The sequence below is a fragment of the Cervus canadensis genome, chromosome 18, assembly GCF_019320065.1.
Source record: "Cervus canadensis isolate Bull #8, Minnesota chromosome 18, ASM1932006v1, whole genome shotgun sequence".
In the NCBI taxonomy this organism is placed as follows: Eukaryota; Metazoa; Chordata; class Mammalia; order Artiodactyla; family Cervidae; genus Cervus; species Cervus canadensis.
The window spans coordinates 36,665,567-36,680,716 of NC_057403.1; the positions used below are offsets into that span (position 1 = coordinate 36,665,567).

General features: G+C 44.7%; 1 protein-coding gene and 1 long non-coding RNA gene across 4 annotated transcripts in view; one reads left to right on the forward strand and one right to left on the reverse strand.

Annotated features, from left to right (window-relative positions):
- The window catches only part of SMPD3 (sphingomyelin phosphodiesterase 3), an 83,466-nt gene that overhangs the window by 2,011 nt on the left and 66,305 nt on the right, over positions 1 to 15,150 (forward strand). The gene's annotated exons all lie outside the window — the stretch shown is intronic.
- LOC122420371 overlaps positions 356 to 15,150 on the reverse strand; it is a 52,028-nt gene continuing 37,233 nt past the window's right edge. The window contains exons 6-9 of one of the 3 annotated variants that reach the window (XR_006263275.1): positions 11,722 to 11,752; positions 8,290 to 10,200; positions 5,006 to 5,041; positions 356 to 2,800 (exon numbers count right to left, since the gene is read on the reverse strand). This is a non-coding gene — a long non-coding RNA (uncharacterized LOC122420371). Of the gene's footprint in view, positions 10,201 to 11,721; positions 11,753 to 15,150 lie in introns of all 3 variants that reach the window. The other 2 variants (XR_006263274.1, XR_006263273.1) reach the window with 2 other exon arrangements.

Consider the following 15,150-nt stretch of genomic DNA (forward strand, 5'->3'; position numbering starts at 1 on the left):
AACTACTGCCGGCCTTGGATGGTGGAGTTGGGGGCAGGGTAGTCATCCCTTCAACTCTCAGGCCGCAGTAATGACCTAGGGTCCCAGTGCATGCCCTCAAGGTGGAGGTAGCTTCAGAGCATGTGCATGTGGTGTGGCCCAGAAAGTGGGGCCTCACAAGTATGTGGAGCTCTCGTCAGCCCTTCTGGTGCTTTGGGTCTGACTCTGATATCCTCACCAGCACCCTGCCCTTCCCATCCCTCAGAAACCTTATCTTGCTGTAATGGGCTGCCCTGAGAACCAGAACTCTGCTCCCCACCATCCTGGGCTGACAAGTGGAGCTTGGGGAGCTCATCAACAGAATCCTTTATGGGGCGGGTGCAAGATTGTGTGGCAAGACAATTTTCATCACTTTGGCCTCTATCTGGAAGGGCTATGAGGCCGGAGTTGCTGGTCAGTTGACAGGTGGGCTCTCAGTAATACCCTTAATACACTTATGAGGAAGGCACGAACATGACAGAGATATCACTGTGGGCAGATATCCTACAGGATGAGGATAGCCCTCCCAAACCTGCCCACTCCCACCAAGTGACCTCAGTTATACAGCACTTTGACAGCAAAGGTGCTGTCACCAGAGACTCCTTTCCCGTATGAGGGGCAGACAGTGGCCCGTGGAACCACAGGAAGAACAGTTACCAGACAGAGCCGCCCTACCCGGCGTCTCCACAAGTGTCCACAGCGACCTCTGCTGGGCAGAAGTGTAACCAAGCTGAAATTTGGCAACGAACACTCCCTCACATTGTGAAAGCTCAAGGTGGGTGTGGGCATTGTTAGGTAAAAACCATTTGGGGGCTACTTGTCTGCTTTTGGAGTCCTGAGTTGAAGTTCTTGTCTGCAGTTCCTTCAAGCAATGGAACTGCTACTGTCCTCTCCCATATGGAAATATTTAAAGAGAGCCTAAAGACCTTTGTTCAAGGTTTCATCCAACTGAGGGTGGACATTAAATCTGTTTAAGAGAAAAATGCATGAAAAGCATTCATCAAGCTCAGGGAGGTTTTCCTCTCTTTCTTCAATGCCTTTCTCCTTTTTTTTCCTATTCTACTTCTGTCCTCCCCTCTTCCTCATTATTAATCAGAAGCATGTTTTTCAAACATATACTTTCTTTTTCTCATCAACATTATGGCCTAGAAAGTGTCAGACCCAGGTATCAGGGTGCTATTTTTAAATGCAAAGAACTAGTAAACACTGGCTCCTCCAGGCCTAATGATATGGGAATAGGGGGGATGGATGGGATATGCTCAGTCTTAAATGCCCACCTGCTGACACATGTCTCCTCTCCTGGAGTTGCTCTAATGTGATTTCATGCAGCCACAAACTCTTCAGTGCTCCTTAAAGTAAAAGAGATATTTAAATACCTGGTATTGTTCTTACTTTGACATCCGTGTGATTTGCATTGAACTACATGACTCAGTATCATAAAGTAAAAATAGGACTTAATCTCTTCCTTGCCTGTTCAGAAGGTGACTGCGTATGTGTGTTGTGTTCTGCACTGTAGAGTGAAAAGATAAATTATCTCATAAATTGAACTACCTGCTTATCCTGATTAGAGACTGTCACTTAACATCACATACAGGCAATGACATTATGTTTTTTTCATTCATACATGAGTCTCTGTCTTATAAAGCCTTTCTTCATGCTCATACATTATTACTTTCACTCAAGGTTAATCAAGAAGGTTTAATCCTTGTACTGAAGCCAAACAAATTAAATATCAGCGGATACAGGAAGATGTGGGTGGTATTTCTGTTCTTCTTGGGTTAAAAAAAAAAAAAACAAAAAAAAACCTTGGAGTTCTTAGGAGAGAAGGAAAGGCCCTGATGATTTGGTAACTCCTATGGATAGGGTTTCTGAGGAGGAGAGGCTCCTCAGAATTTTCCAGGAGGGCTGGTTGTATTGAAGAATCTGAGCATGCACTCACTGGTACACCTTCTGGGAGTGAGACTGAGGCCCTTGGGATCCCTAAATCCCCACACTAATGCAGCCCTTCTGGGAAAATCCCCCAAGTCCTTCATGCTCCTTCAGGCGGCCCAGCAGTCCCTAAGGAGTGGAGCTGTCCAAGGTTCTGGAGCACTGGCCTCAGCCCATGTAGAGAAAAAACAGTTTTAGGGCATAGAGTAGGAGCAAACTGTAAGGACCAAGAGCCTCTGTGAGGATTTCCCCACAACTGGTCACAGAATGGAACAAGAGAAAACATAGCTGTAGATGATCTACTGCATCACTTTGAATGAACCCAGCAGCAGTCCCTATTTAAAGAATTGCAAGCTAATAATAAGGGGAAACATTTCTGAGTCAGGCTCTTCACATGTAAGAATGTATTTAATTCTCAGAGTCCTATGAGGTGGGTGGTGTTGTTATTCCCACTTTCAAGATGAGCAAATGAAGCTGCTTCAAGAGGAAAGGGGTTTGCCCATGGTTATACAGATCAGAAGGGGCAACATTTATGTTCCAGTCTGGATGTCTTAAAACTCCAGAGACTCCTCTTTACCACTAGTCTTTTCCCTACTGCTATTGTAGAAGAAATATTGAAATATTGTCCTGTCCTCTAGGATATTCTAACCAAATTTTAGAAGAATTAAATTGGGGACCAATAATATTCAGACATAAATCACAAAGAGGATTTCAAACTGAGCAAGTGCATTGTCACATCCGTATTACATTTTATCCTGACAAAGGGCTCCTAACCCGAACTTGATTACCAAAGAAGGAGAAAGGTATATGACCCTCATGGCCAGTGGTGCAGAGTTTTCTTTCCAGCATGGAACTGTTTCACAGGAAGCCAAGCATGCAAGAAGAGAGAGAGAACCATGAGGATGCTGTTATTACTCAACAGAGTTCATATAGAGCTAAAGAAGTAGGGCTTATCTTTATCTGCTAGCATCCTGTTCCAGTGCTGAGAACACTTGGATATTGTTAAGAGGCTTCTTCCACCCATTCTCACTCTCAGATTTTTCACAGCAAACTTTCTAACACAAAAATGAATTTTTCACTGTTTCAAGCCTCACCTAATCTCAGGGAAACATCACATTCCTGCCCTCATGTCATCACAACCAATGTTCCACTTCCATATGTGGCTACAGGAGTCCTGAAGGTGGGCAGGTTTGGGGCTTGATAGGCTTCAAGCCACATATCCTCCAGGTGGCAATGCCAATTGCCCTGGTCTTGCAACACACACCCAGGAGGCCTGTGCCTGAGAGCTGCCCGTGCGGTTGCTGCAGGTTTGGGTGTCTAAAGAGAGGAGAGAGAAACAGGCTTATGCTTTTTCTCCTCTCCCTAGAGTCAGTGTGCACAACACCCAGGTAGGGGGCCTGGTCTTTTAAGAAACTGTTTCACGTCATGCTGGGTCTCCAAGCCATTCTGAGCAACTCCTTCCCCTTCTAGGTTGGGATTTTGCAGGGCTCTGACGTCTGGAGCAAAAGCTGTTATTGCTTTCCCCCAGGGCACTTGGAGGCCAAGGACCGGTTTCCCATCTGGGTCTGCTCTGACTCATATGACTGCAGACAGATTTGATTGTTTTCTTATTTAGAGTCATTAATTAACTCTCCTCAGCATCAGAACAGCATGTAATAAGAGGGAGACCATTTGCGGGGGTCTCTAGGCAGCCATGCCTATAGCTGAGCACCATCTCCTTGGCTAACAGGATCAGGAAATGGTTTCTAATCCAGCTATTACCCTTCAGAAAGCTTAGATTGTCAGGATTTTAGGCTAATATGAGAAAGGAAATAAGAGTATAATTAATTGCTAAGGCTGCTATAGTTACTCTAGCAAAAACTGAGAGGCCCAGGGGTCCCTCAGAGAACTGGATTTTCCTTCATTCAACAAGCATTTCTTGTGCCTGCAGCATGCCAGGCACAGAGCTGGGCACAGGGATCACATTACTCCAGCTTGGGATAAGCCCTGTCACACAAAAATTGTGCCTGGAAAGAGGAAACGGCTGCAGAAACCCTGGAAAGGGTGTGTGCAGTAAGCAGAAAGAGATTTTTAGAAATGGAAAGAACCAGTAATCATAAACCATCATCTCTTTCTCTCTCTCTCTTTTTTTTTTTTTTTGGCCACACATGCATGGCATGTGGAATCTTAGTTCCCCAACCAAGGATTGAACCCACATGCCCTGCATTGGGAGCATGAAGTCTTAACCACTGGACTGCCAGGGAAGTCCTCATCACCTCTCTTTCAACATGAGGAAAGAGGCTGAGGGAAGTTGAGGGTTGCCCTGGCCACATCCCCAGTTAGTTGTGAGAATTGAAACCCAGGTTTTATAACTCCTGAGGTATGTTCCCTGGGTTGGGAAGATCCCCTGGAGAAGGGAAAGGCTACCCACTCCAGTATTCTGGCCTGGAGAATTCCATGGACTGTGTAGTCCATGGGGTCGCAGAGTCAGACACGACTGAGCAACTTTTACTTTCTTTCAAGGTATGGTCTTTCTGCTGTCCCAAACAGCTGCTATGTTTTATTACATTATCCAAAGGGCACATTTCCATTAGGGTAGCCTTTTATGATCCAATCCTCATGCAAAACCTAAATTTAAAGTTGAAATAGAAACAAATAGATGAAATAGGAAAAGGAGAATGCCTATTTATATCTGTGTTGTCCAGTATAATAGCCATATGTGGACTGAGCACTTGAGCTATGACTAGTCTGAATTGAGAGTGGTCTGAATTGAGACTAGTGCTTTAAGTATAAAATATACACCAGATTTTGGAAAGCTAGTATGAAAAATATAAAATAGCTCAATAATGTTTTGGGTAAAATATAGTAACATTTTGGCTACATTAGGTTAAATAAATGATATTAAAATTAATTTCATTTGTTTCTTTTTACTTAGCTGCTGTTGTTATCAGAAGGGGTTCATAGAATCTTACAAGACAGAGGCAGGAGAAAGAGGAACAATTTTCAGATAAATCAAGCAAGATTTACTACTAGTTAAAACATGATTGAAAACATTGGCAAGTATTATCTCATGAATTACCTTGATGTGGGCCCCATTTTCTTGCCAATAGGAATACTAGGGGAGAAAGAGAAAGACAAATACTATATATTTTTAACACATATATATGGAATCTAGAAACATAGTACCAGTGTTCCTACAAGGGGGCAGCAAAGGAGACTCAGACATAAAGAGCAGACCTTTGAACTCACTGGGAGAAGGAGAGGGTGGGATGATTTGAGAAAACAGCACTGAAATATACACATTACCATACGTAAAACAGATAGCCAGTGGGAGTTTGATGCTGACACAAGGCACCCCAAGTCAGTGCTCTGTGCCAACCTGAAGGGATGGGGTGACAAGCAAGGCGGGGGGGGGTGGGTTAAGGAGAGGGGACACATGTATGCCTATTCATGTTGATGTACGGCAAAAACCATCACAATATTGTCAAGTAATTATCCTCCATTAAAAAGAATACTGGGGAAATATTTCAAGCCATTTGCATAAGCATACGATGAATAGACAAATCAGCTAACTGAATTATGCACAGGGCTTGACCTTGGCTAATGAGTTGAGGAAGAGGATGATTAGAGGGTACATATAACAGATGACCGAAGAGCTCTAAGTCTCTTGGACTCCAAGACTCCTCAAGGGAAATGAGAGCCTTGTGCTTTAGGAGAAAGATGCTGGACAGGAGTCAGACATATGCGAGGTCAAAGCTGCTCTGCCACCCATTGGCCTTGATTAGGACATGGAGTTTTAAGCACTCAAAAAATGATAGCTATGACTAACTGGGATTTCAGGTGTTCTATAACAGAAAAGTTTCTATTCAGAACATGCATGATTTTCTCTATAATGCTACTGCTTCACTCCTCATCTTTGCTTGGTCCCTGAGGAGGCTTAAAGGACAGTTTCATTTGATTGTGTCTACACCAAAACATTGGGTCTCAATAATGTGGGGCGCACCTCACCATCTTTCTTGTTCTCATCTGTCCAATTAACTCACGTGAGGTTCTTTCTCTGGGATGGTGAGGCAAGCAGCAAAATGGGCATCATTCTGTCATATTTAAAGTTCTAACATTCTGATCTTGGCGTTTAGAGCACTTTACATGCAGTTTTACTTTAAAAATAAAGGGATGTAAATCCAGAAACCGTAGCCCCAGGAGAATGTGGCCGTGGTCCCTTTATTGCACAGTTCTGAGGGAGTACATCATTGCTATCCTTGACCATCTCTTTTCCAAACGTTTGCCTTCCAGATCAAAGAAATACGTGTTAAGCTCAGTGAAGACTTATGTTAACAGACCGTGTTGGAACCAAACTCCTTTCTATAGACTAGTCCCACAGGAAGTGCAAGAATACCTGGAGGTGTTTTAGAAGGACAGAGACACAGTCAGAAATCCTGGATCAGTGCGGTAGGCAGGCTGAAGTGGAGAAGAGCCTGGAGGTGGGCTCATCCCTGGTTCTGTTGAGAGTCCCCTGACTTCCATGGACTTAAGTACCAGGGCTAGGTTCTTCAGGGATAGAGTCTGGTCTTGAAATGTATTTTCCCCATCCATTTACTTTTTTGTCCACTCAACAGATACATAGCTGGGGTGAGGAGATTTGAGAAACCTTGCTCTGGAGGAACCCAGGGTCTGGGTGGGGATAGAAGGGAGGCCCACATGAAGGGTAAACTGAGGAATAAGGGCTGACCTAACCACAGGAGGCCTATTGAGGTGGGTTGGCTATAGCAGTGCAAAAGCTGTGGATCTCAACCAGACAGACCTGACTCTGCATCTCAGCTCCATGACCAAATATGTGACCTTGGGCAAGTGCTTTAATCTTTCTTAGCTTCATTTTCATCATCTGGGGCAATGAAATCTACTTTTCCTGGGCTGTTACAACCTTACATGGCAACATATAAAGAAAATTCTTAGGATAACGCTAACTCTCCTTTACTGAGTGGTTACAGCACATCAGGCATTGTGCTCAGCCCTTTAGATGCAGAAAAGAGCTCCTGTTATTATCCTTATTTTATAGCTGAGGAAAGCAATGCCCAGGAAGTTCCAGTAACTTGCCCAAGGTCACACAAGCAGTAAGAAGTGGGCAACCTGACTGCGGAGCCTCCCGTTAAGCAGTGTGATTACTGCCTCCCTGGTTCAAGGTCAGCAGAAACACAATAAGTTCTTTTGAAGGAGGACAGGGTGCTTTGTGGGTCAGCTTGAGGCGAGGTCTTCTGCTTGGTCTTCAAGGGTGGGGTCAACATGGAGAAGCTCTGAAGGGTAAGTAGGGTGGGGAGGGCAGGCAGGGAAAAGCTGTGACTAAAGAAAAAGGGCTGGGGATGCTGGTGGTGTATTCTGGAGGCTCTGAAATGGAGAAGAGAGTTTCAGTAGGAAATGGATGTTTGGAAATAAGGGTTTAGAAGATCTATGGCTAACAAGTGTTGGCCAAAAAGAAGCTCATAGACAAAGAAAGGGTTGTAAAATCTGAAACTACCAATTTGGGGTATCTCACTGAAATAGGGCATTTTGTTGCAGTATGGAATGCGCTCATCAAGCATGCCCAAAGCCAGAGCTTGTGGAGGGTGTGGCCAGACAGCACTTCATCCACCATTCCTACCAGTGCTCTTTGCTTTTTAGAGGACATGCATGGACTTTTCTCTCATTCAGTCTTCACAAAAGCTCTAGGCAGGAGAAGGGTGGGAGGCCTGCTACAAGGATCACTGCCTGTGTCAAGTCAAAGGCAGCATGAGCTGCCAGGAAGCACACATTCCAACCAGAGCTGCAGTGCCCGAGTCCAGGCATAAAGCTAAGGAGGGCTTTTTCTGTGAAGGAGGAGGCAGAATGTTTGCCCCCTGGGCTGAGACCTTTTCTCTGGGCTCCAGGAGGCAGGTGGTATTATCCTTTGGTTCATGATTCTTCAATGACAGCCCTGAAGGGCTGTCTCCCAGAGTGGCTTCTGCGAGAGCCTGCGGTGGGGTCACTGTAAATCCCACAGCCCATTCTGGATGCAGCGCCTGTCAATCAGTAACCCCTCCCATGCAAAGAGCTTGTTTCACAAAAAGGGATTTTGGGGGGAACTTGCCATCTTGAAATTGTTCAGCTTATTCTCTGCAAACTGTGGGGACTAGACACCAGACCCCATTCTCCTTAGTCAGATGAGAAGGAAAATCTATCTTTTCTAATGGCTGCAGTCGCTGCTGACCACCAGATTTCTCTCCATGGCTACACTTCTAATAACAATGGAAAACAAAGGCAGGAAGGGAGAGGGACATGGATGCGGCACTTCTTGCAAGAGGCACCTGCGGTTCTGTGAAGGATGAGAGGCAGTGGGGAGGTAATACTCACAGCTATGCAAGAGTCCCTTGATGAGTGGAGGGGGGGTTTTGATGTGCGAGATGATAGAAGATGAAAGAGATCATGGTACTGCACTGTGTTTCCTCTGGAAAGTCACGCGAGTTCCAAATGCCCTCCACACTTCTGGAAGGATAAATCCACAGTTTGGCAAGGCCATGCAGATTTTGACAAGTTGTCCAGGGAGAAGTCCCTAGCGATTACAAACATAACACTAATGAGAAATGACAAACACTTGGTAATGGAATGTTAAGGGCTCATCTGGTCATTGACCCCAGTAATGATTAATGTGTGTTCACACACACTGAGTGTTACAGAGTGGAATGGTGACTTCTGAAGAATAACATCAAATTGAGAAGTCAGAATAATAATAAAAGCATGGATGTTTGGAATGGTTGGGTATCAGAAAGTAGACCTTACCTGATCATTCTGACCCCCAGGCTCTGACATGCCAATTCTTAGACATTCCCGGCACAGCACCTGCACCTACTCTGTGTTAAGCCCTGCACTAAGCATTGGAGAGATGGAAGCGAATGAGACACAGTCCCTGTCCTTAGGGGGTTAACTGAATCTAAAGCAGAACATGGAGTACAGAGTAGGAAATGTGAAAATGAACACGGCTACTTTGGGTTGTTACTTATAAGTGCTGCCTCACCCATAGCCCAGCCGCTGAGCCAAACCAGTATCTTAGAAATACCACTAACCAAATCAAAGCAGCCGGGATTCCAACTATGGACCCTAGGGTAGCAGAGTGAAGGCAAAGGAGGCATAAGCTGATGTATTTCTGCATGCATTCAGCAAAAATTTTTTTCTTTACATGTCTCTTTTGAAAGACCCATTCTTAAGACCCTTTGCCTGCAATTAGAGCATGCTGCCACAAGGGGCACCATGAAGCAGTGTGGCCCAAGCAGCTATGCTCCTCACAGGCACAGTCATCTTAGCAGAGTTTTTCAGTTATTAACCTTCAGAGGAACATAATTTTAAATTAATTGATCATAGAAGATTGCATATTTAATAGGGCCAAGAAATGGTTACCTGTTTATAGTGAGTAGACAGTGAATTCATCAATATTCATTAAACAAAATTCATGTTTGCCTACTGTGTATAAAACACAGCACAAAGTACTTTAGGTACTCACTCCTGTCAGGAGGACAAACACAGATAATTCCTGTGCAGCTAGATAAACGGTATGATGGAGGGATGAGCAGAGAGCACTGGAAACACAGAAGAGGAATGACTATCACTGACAGCAGAAATCACACACACACACACACACACACACTTGTTGGGTCTGGACATTAACACCTGAGTCAGAGGGTTTGCACCAACCCATAAGAAAAAGAAAAGCAAATGTGTCAAAATATTTTGAAATACTGTAAAGAATTGGAATCAGCCTGTTGAGTGACCTTGGATGTGTCGTCTACATCTCTGGACCTCAGTTTCCTCATCTGGTGCTCTAAGAGCTGGACAGTAGCCATTGTGACCATGTGAGTCTGGAGCCGCAGGGAGATTAGAGTGATGACCTTGACTCCAGTGGCCAGGCGTGGCTTTGTCCCTCCTTGGCACCTGCTTGTCTAGACCCTGATGATGCTACCTCTTGATTCTGGCTTGAATGTTCCAAGGCTTCCCAGAGGATCAGCTGAGGTGCTAGTCCTAAAGAAACATGGTGTTTGTGAGGTGTCAGCCTCTCCTGTCTGATGGAGATGGTCTAGCTCTCCTGAGTAGTTATTGGCTCACCACCCTCCCCAGGAGCCAAGTTGGCCCTGTCAAAGCTCTGACCAGTGCAGGCACCCCCCGCTTTTCACCAGCTGGTCTTCTGACCTGTGGCCACTCTGAGGACAGCCTGGGTCCTGTCAGGCAGAGGATCCCTGGTGGTAGGATAGCCCCACCCTCGCCTCTCAGGTCCTACAGAAGATGAAGCCTTGTGATAATCATTTCACAACATATACATGTATCAAATCATCACATTGTTCACACACACACGTTAAAACCTACACATGTCACATGTGATTACTTCTCTACAAAGCTGGGAAAAGCAGAAAACAGACAACGATAAAGTCCAGCCTGTCCTGTCTCCCTCTGGAGACCTTCTTGGCCTTGGCAGACTGTCTCCCCAAGCAACCCCACCTGCCTTTCCCAGACCCCAACCCTCCCCCATCTGTGGCTATGGTACTGTCATCTCTGTGGTAGAAGATACAGAGGAGCAACTTTCTTGCATAAATTTAAAAAATACCAGAGTGTTTAAATTCAAATAAGTCATTTAAAGCTGTTAATTACCCCACAGAGAGAATACCTGGGAGCAATACATAGGAGCAATACCTGGTTAAGGGAGAAGACAAATCGAGGCCCTGAGAAATCCCTCACTGAAATTCTGTTTACAAGTCTTAAAAAGCACACCCACCCCTGCCCTACACACACACACACACACACACACACACACACACACACACACACACAATATTTTTTGGCATGTGGAATCTTAGTTCCCCAGTCAGGGACTGATCCTGTGTCCCCTGCAATGGAAGCACTGAGTCTTAACCATTGAACTGCCAAGGAATTCCCAAAACAAGCATAATAATTTATGTGCCCACAACACTGTAAATCAACTATACTTCAATTTTAGGAAAAGAATATAAAAAAAATTTATGTGCCTGAGAATTTTCACACCGGAGACTGACAGGCCCTGAACCACCTGTCTAGGCCAGACCCTGCCAGCTCCGGTCTGCCATTCCCCACCCACCCTCACTCTGGTCCCTCAGCCCTGGGACACTCTCTCTGCAGAGAGCTCACCCCTGCCAGCTGGGCCAGGTCTGCTCAGGCCACGTATCTCAGCCAAAGGCCAACAGGCACTTCTTCCCGGGACTTCCACAGGCAGCAATAATGATAGTTCCTGCCTTCCCCCATCACCATCATCACACACCCCCACACCCCCACTCCCCACCCCCCACTGGCTAGAGCCTGGATGGTCCCTCCATCTTGCTGGAAGCATGGGGCACCTCCTCTGGAGTGAAGCTCCTGCCCAGCTATGCGGGAACTCCCTTCCCAGAGTGAGCAAACAAAGAAATCAACAGAGGGCCTTTCAGCCATTCTGCAGAGGGTGTCACGCCCAGAGACTCTAAGGTCCAGGCTGAGATAAGCAGAGCTGCTTACAAACCAAACACAGAGACAAATTAAGACCTTTGTTGGAGGCCATAGGATGCAGACCAGTGGAGTGAGAAACAAGATGTCTCCCTTCCAAATCACTGTAGAAGGTAAAAGAAAGCATCAGCTATGGCTCACAAAAGTCAGAAAATAAATGAAATGCAGAAAACACAAAACAAGATGACAGGAGGCCACCCGAAATGATTGGACAATAAATGAAAAGTCTTTCCCATTCCCTTGTTAGAAGACAAAGGCTCCCAGATTAAATTAATACAAGATACTCACCTAAAATAAAACGATTCCAGAGTAGGCAAAGCTATACCAGGTAAATGCAAACAAAAGAAAAAGCGTGAGAGGCTCTGTCAGACAAAGCACAATTTGAAGCAAAAAGCAGCATCAAGCAGGATAAAAAGGGTAATTTTATATTCATAGGAGCAATTGTGAAAGCATAAATGTTCTGAACATTTGTACACTTAGTATTTTAGCATCAAAATACTTGAGGCAAAAACCTGTAACCATTAGAAATACAAGATGAAGACAGTTGTGGGCATAAATTTACATACTACTCTCAGTAACTGACATCACTGACATCAGGTAACCAAAATATATATAACAGAAAGGAGGAATATAATGAAGATGATTGAATTGAAAGGTGGGTGCTGACCTTTGTAGCAGTATGAATGATGTTGGCCATGTTTTAAAAGACCAACCCTAGATTGATGCTTGTGGTATAAATGTTAAATTGTGTATAAATTTATATACATGGTATAATTACAATTAAAAAAAACTCTAAACCACTGAAAACCTGCAAGAGTCGCTGAAAGAAAATGTACCAAAACATTAATATGTGGTGTGTTCAGAAAGGGTGGAAATTAAGTATTTAAAATTTTTCTTTCCACTTTCTCTTCCAAATGTTCTTTAGTGATCATATCATATTCTATTGACTATGTAAAAACAAATGGAAAAAAAACAAACTGTAAGATTCCTCCCCCCATCATAGGATTGGTAATTTCCAAGATTTGGGTACATTTTATTTTATTTTATTTTATTATTTTTTTAATTTGGGTAAATTTTAAAGAACAAAAGCAGCAAAGGGAGTCCCAGCAGGCTCAACACAGCCTGGGCCTCTTGGCCAGGGGCCCTCCTGCTCACTCCCTCTTTGAAACCCTCTGCTTCTTTGCCCTGAGGCACTCTGTTTCCCCAACTCAGCTGGAATCTCTTCTTCTGTGCCTTTCAACCCTTCCGCCCTCTACTGGCAGCTCAGGCACAGTTGCCCCAAGACAGATCACAGCCTTCCCCCTCTGCCCACGCCCCTGGTGACCACACCTACTCTTTTTATTCTAAAATTATTTATTTGGCAGTGCCAGGTCTTTGACCTTCTGTTGTAGCATGTGAGATCTAGTTGCCTGACCAGGGATTGAACCCAGGGTCCCCTGTCTTGGGGGCTCAGGGCCTTAGCCACAGGACAGTCAGGAGAGCCAAGTCCCCTCACCTATTCTTGTAGAGACGTGTAGCTCCCCTCCATATGCCAAGGACTCCTAAATTCATCTCTAGCTCCAAATTCATCAAAGTTCCAAGTACATCAACCTGCAGACTGGATGTCACACTATAAGTGGGAGTCAGGTGTGGTAGACATGCCTTCAGAGGAAACTGCCACTGAAGCCCCTCTGAACATATGACAATGCGGGGCAGGATTGATTGAGTGTGAAGCAATGTCCCAAGGGGTGGTCATGAGAGCATTTTATCATCCAATCAGATGTAGAAGGTATCATGACAGACTCAGAATAAATCATCATCATGAGCAAGGCCCATTTGAAAACAAAATCTATGGTTCTGATTTATAGGACTATGAATATGGTTGTTGCAGTAATCAAGAAAAACAACAGTCAAATTGTAAAACCTAGGTCCAGGCTCCCCTGCCCTTTGGGATGCTCACCTGGGGTCCCTCAAATTCTCTTCTGCTCACCACACACATCTAGCCACCAGTTCAGTGCACAGACCTTGATCTAGCACCAAGATTTGCTGGGCAGTGGTTTCTGGTCTGGCCTCCTGACTTTTCAAGACAGAGTAGAAAGTCTGTAAATAGCCTAGTCTTTAATCTACTGGCAAAGGGAGTGAGATGAGATCAGGTTGTGAGCCCACTGATGTGGTATGCTAATTTAAAGGTACAGTGTCTTTTGAAAATGACCAAAATAAACTTAAGTACTAATTCTAACCATACATGCTTATCAATTTCAGCTCTAAGTACATACTCTCATGGGAAAGTAAATGTCTTTAAGAGAGCTTTCTAAAATTGTTCCATATAATTTCTCTTGCATTCCTAGGTCTAGATTGCTATCCACTTACTGTTTTATTCTGAAAGGCAAAGATGCGTGGGATCCCTCTTTAGAAAGGGGGTTAAATGAAATACTATGCAGCTACCTGGTTTGGAGAAGAGAAGTCATCTCCAGAGAATCATTTCATGTCTGACTCTTTGGGGGCCCATGGACTATAGCCTGCCAGGCTCCTCTGTCCATGGCAGAGGACAGGCAAGAATTCTTCCCAGGCAAGAATACTGGAGTGGGTTGCCATTCCCTTCTCCAGGGGATCTTCCCAATCCAGAGTTCAAACCCTTCTTCTGCATTGGCAGGTGGATTCTTTACCACTAGCACTACCGGAGAAGCCCTTTCTAATTCGCAAACTCTTCTTAATCATGAAAAGAATCATCTCTACCATAAAATACTGTTATAGAGTCATATTTGCTCATATAAAGTGCCTTGTACAGTATCTGTCTTGAAGTAGGAGCTCCGTGAAAAGCAGTTACTATTCTCATATTAGTGGCTTGCAGCCTCCCTGCCCTAGCCCATGCACACGATGGAGGGGAGTCCCAGTTACCCCAGTTTCCCCAAATACAGCTCGACCTCCACTTCCTTTCCCTTCCTACTCCAGAACCATCAGTAGGCACATGACTGAAATGGAAGTGATGATAGGAAAAGTTCCTAGAATGTCTGCCTGTTTGTTTTTTAGGTATTGGGTTGGCTAAAATGTTTGTTCAGAAACCTGAACAAACATTTTGGCCAACCCAATAAGATAGTTTCGAACTTTGTTATCATCAGTAACAAATTGGTAGTGCTTCCCTGGTGGCTCAGTGGTGAAGAATCTGCCTGCCAGTGCAGGAGACACGGGTCTGATCCTTGATCCGGGAAGATCTCACATGCCATGGGCCAACTAAGACCATGTGCCGCAACTCCTGAGCCTGTGCTCTAGACCCCACAAGCCACAACTACTGAAGCCTGCATGCCTAGAGCCCATGCTCCACAGCAAGAGAAGCCACCGCAATGAGAAGCCCACACATTGCCACTAGAGAGTCCCTCCTGCTCACTCCAACTAAAGAAAGCCCATGAGCAGCAATGAAGACCCAGCACAGTCAAAAATAAACAAACCTTAAAAAAAAAATGAAAAAACTAGTTGTTTAAAAAAAAAACAAAAACAACTCAGTAAGGATGCATCAATGTTTAAAAGATAAGTCACAATTATCTGAGAATCTAGTGTCTCAGAACCAGCTATAATATAACATTCCCTGGGGATCAGAAGCCCTAACATCCACCCCCACTATCCATCCATCATGTGAGACCTGATGTTCTGTCTCCTTGCCCCAACCAGACTCTCAAGCCACTGGGTATCTAGGGCCACATTTCTTACTCCCCTAAACCTTGTTCTCTCCCCCATGGCATG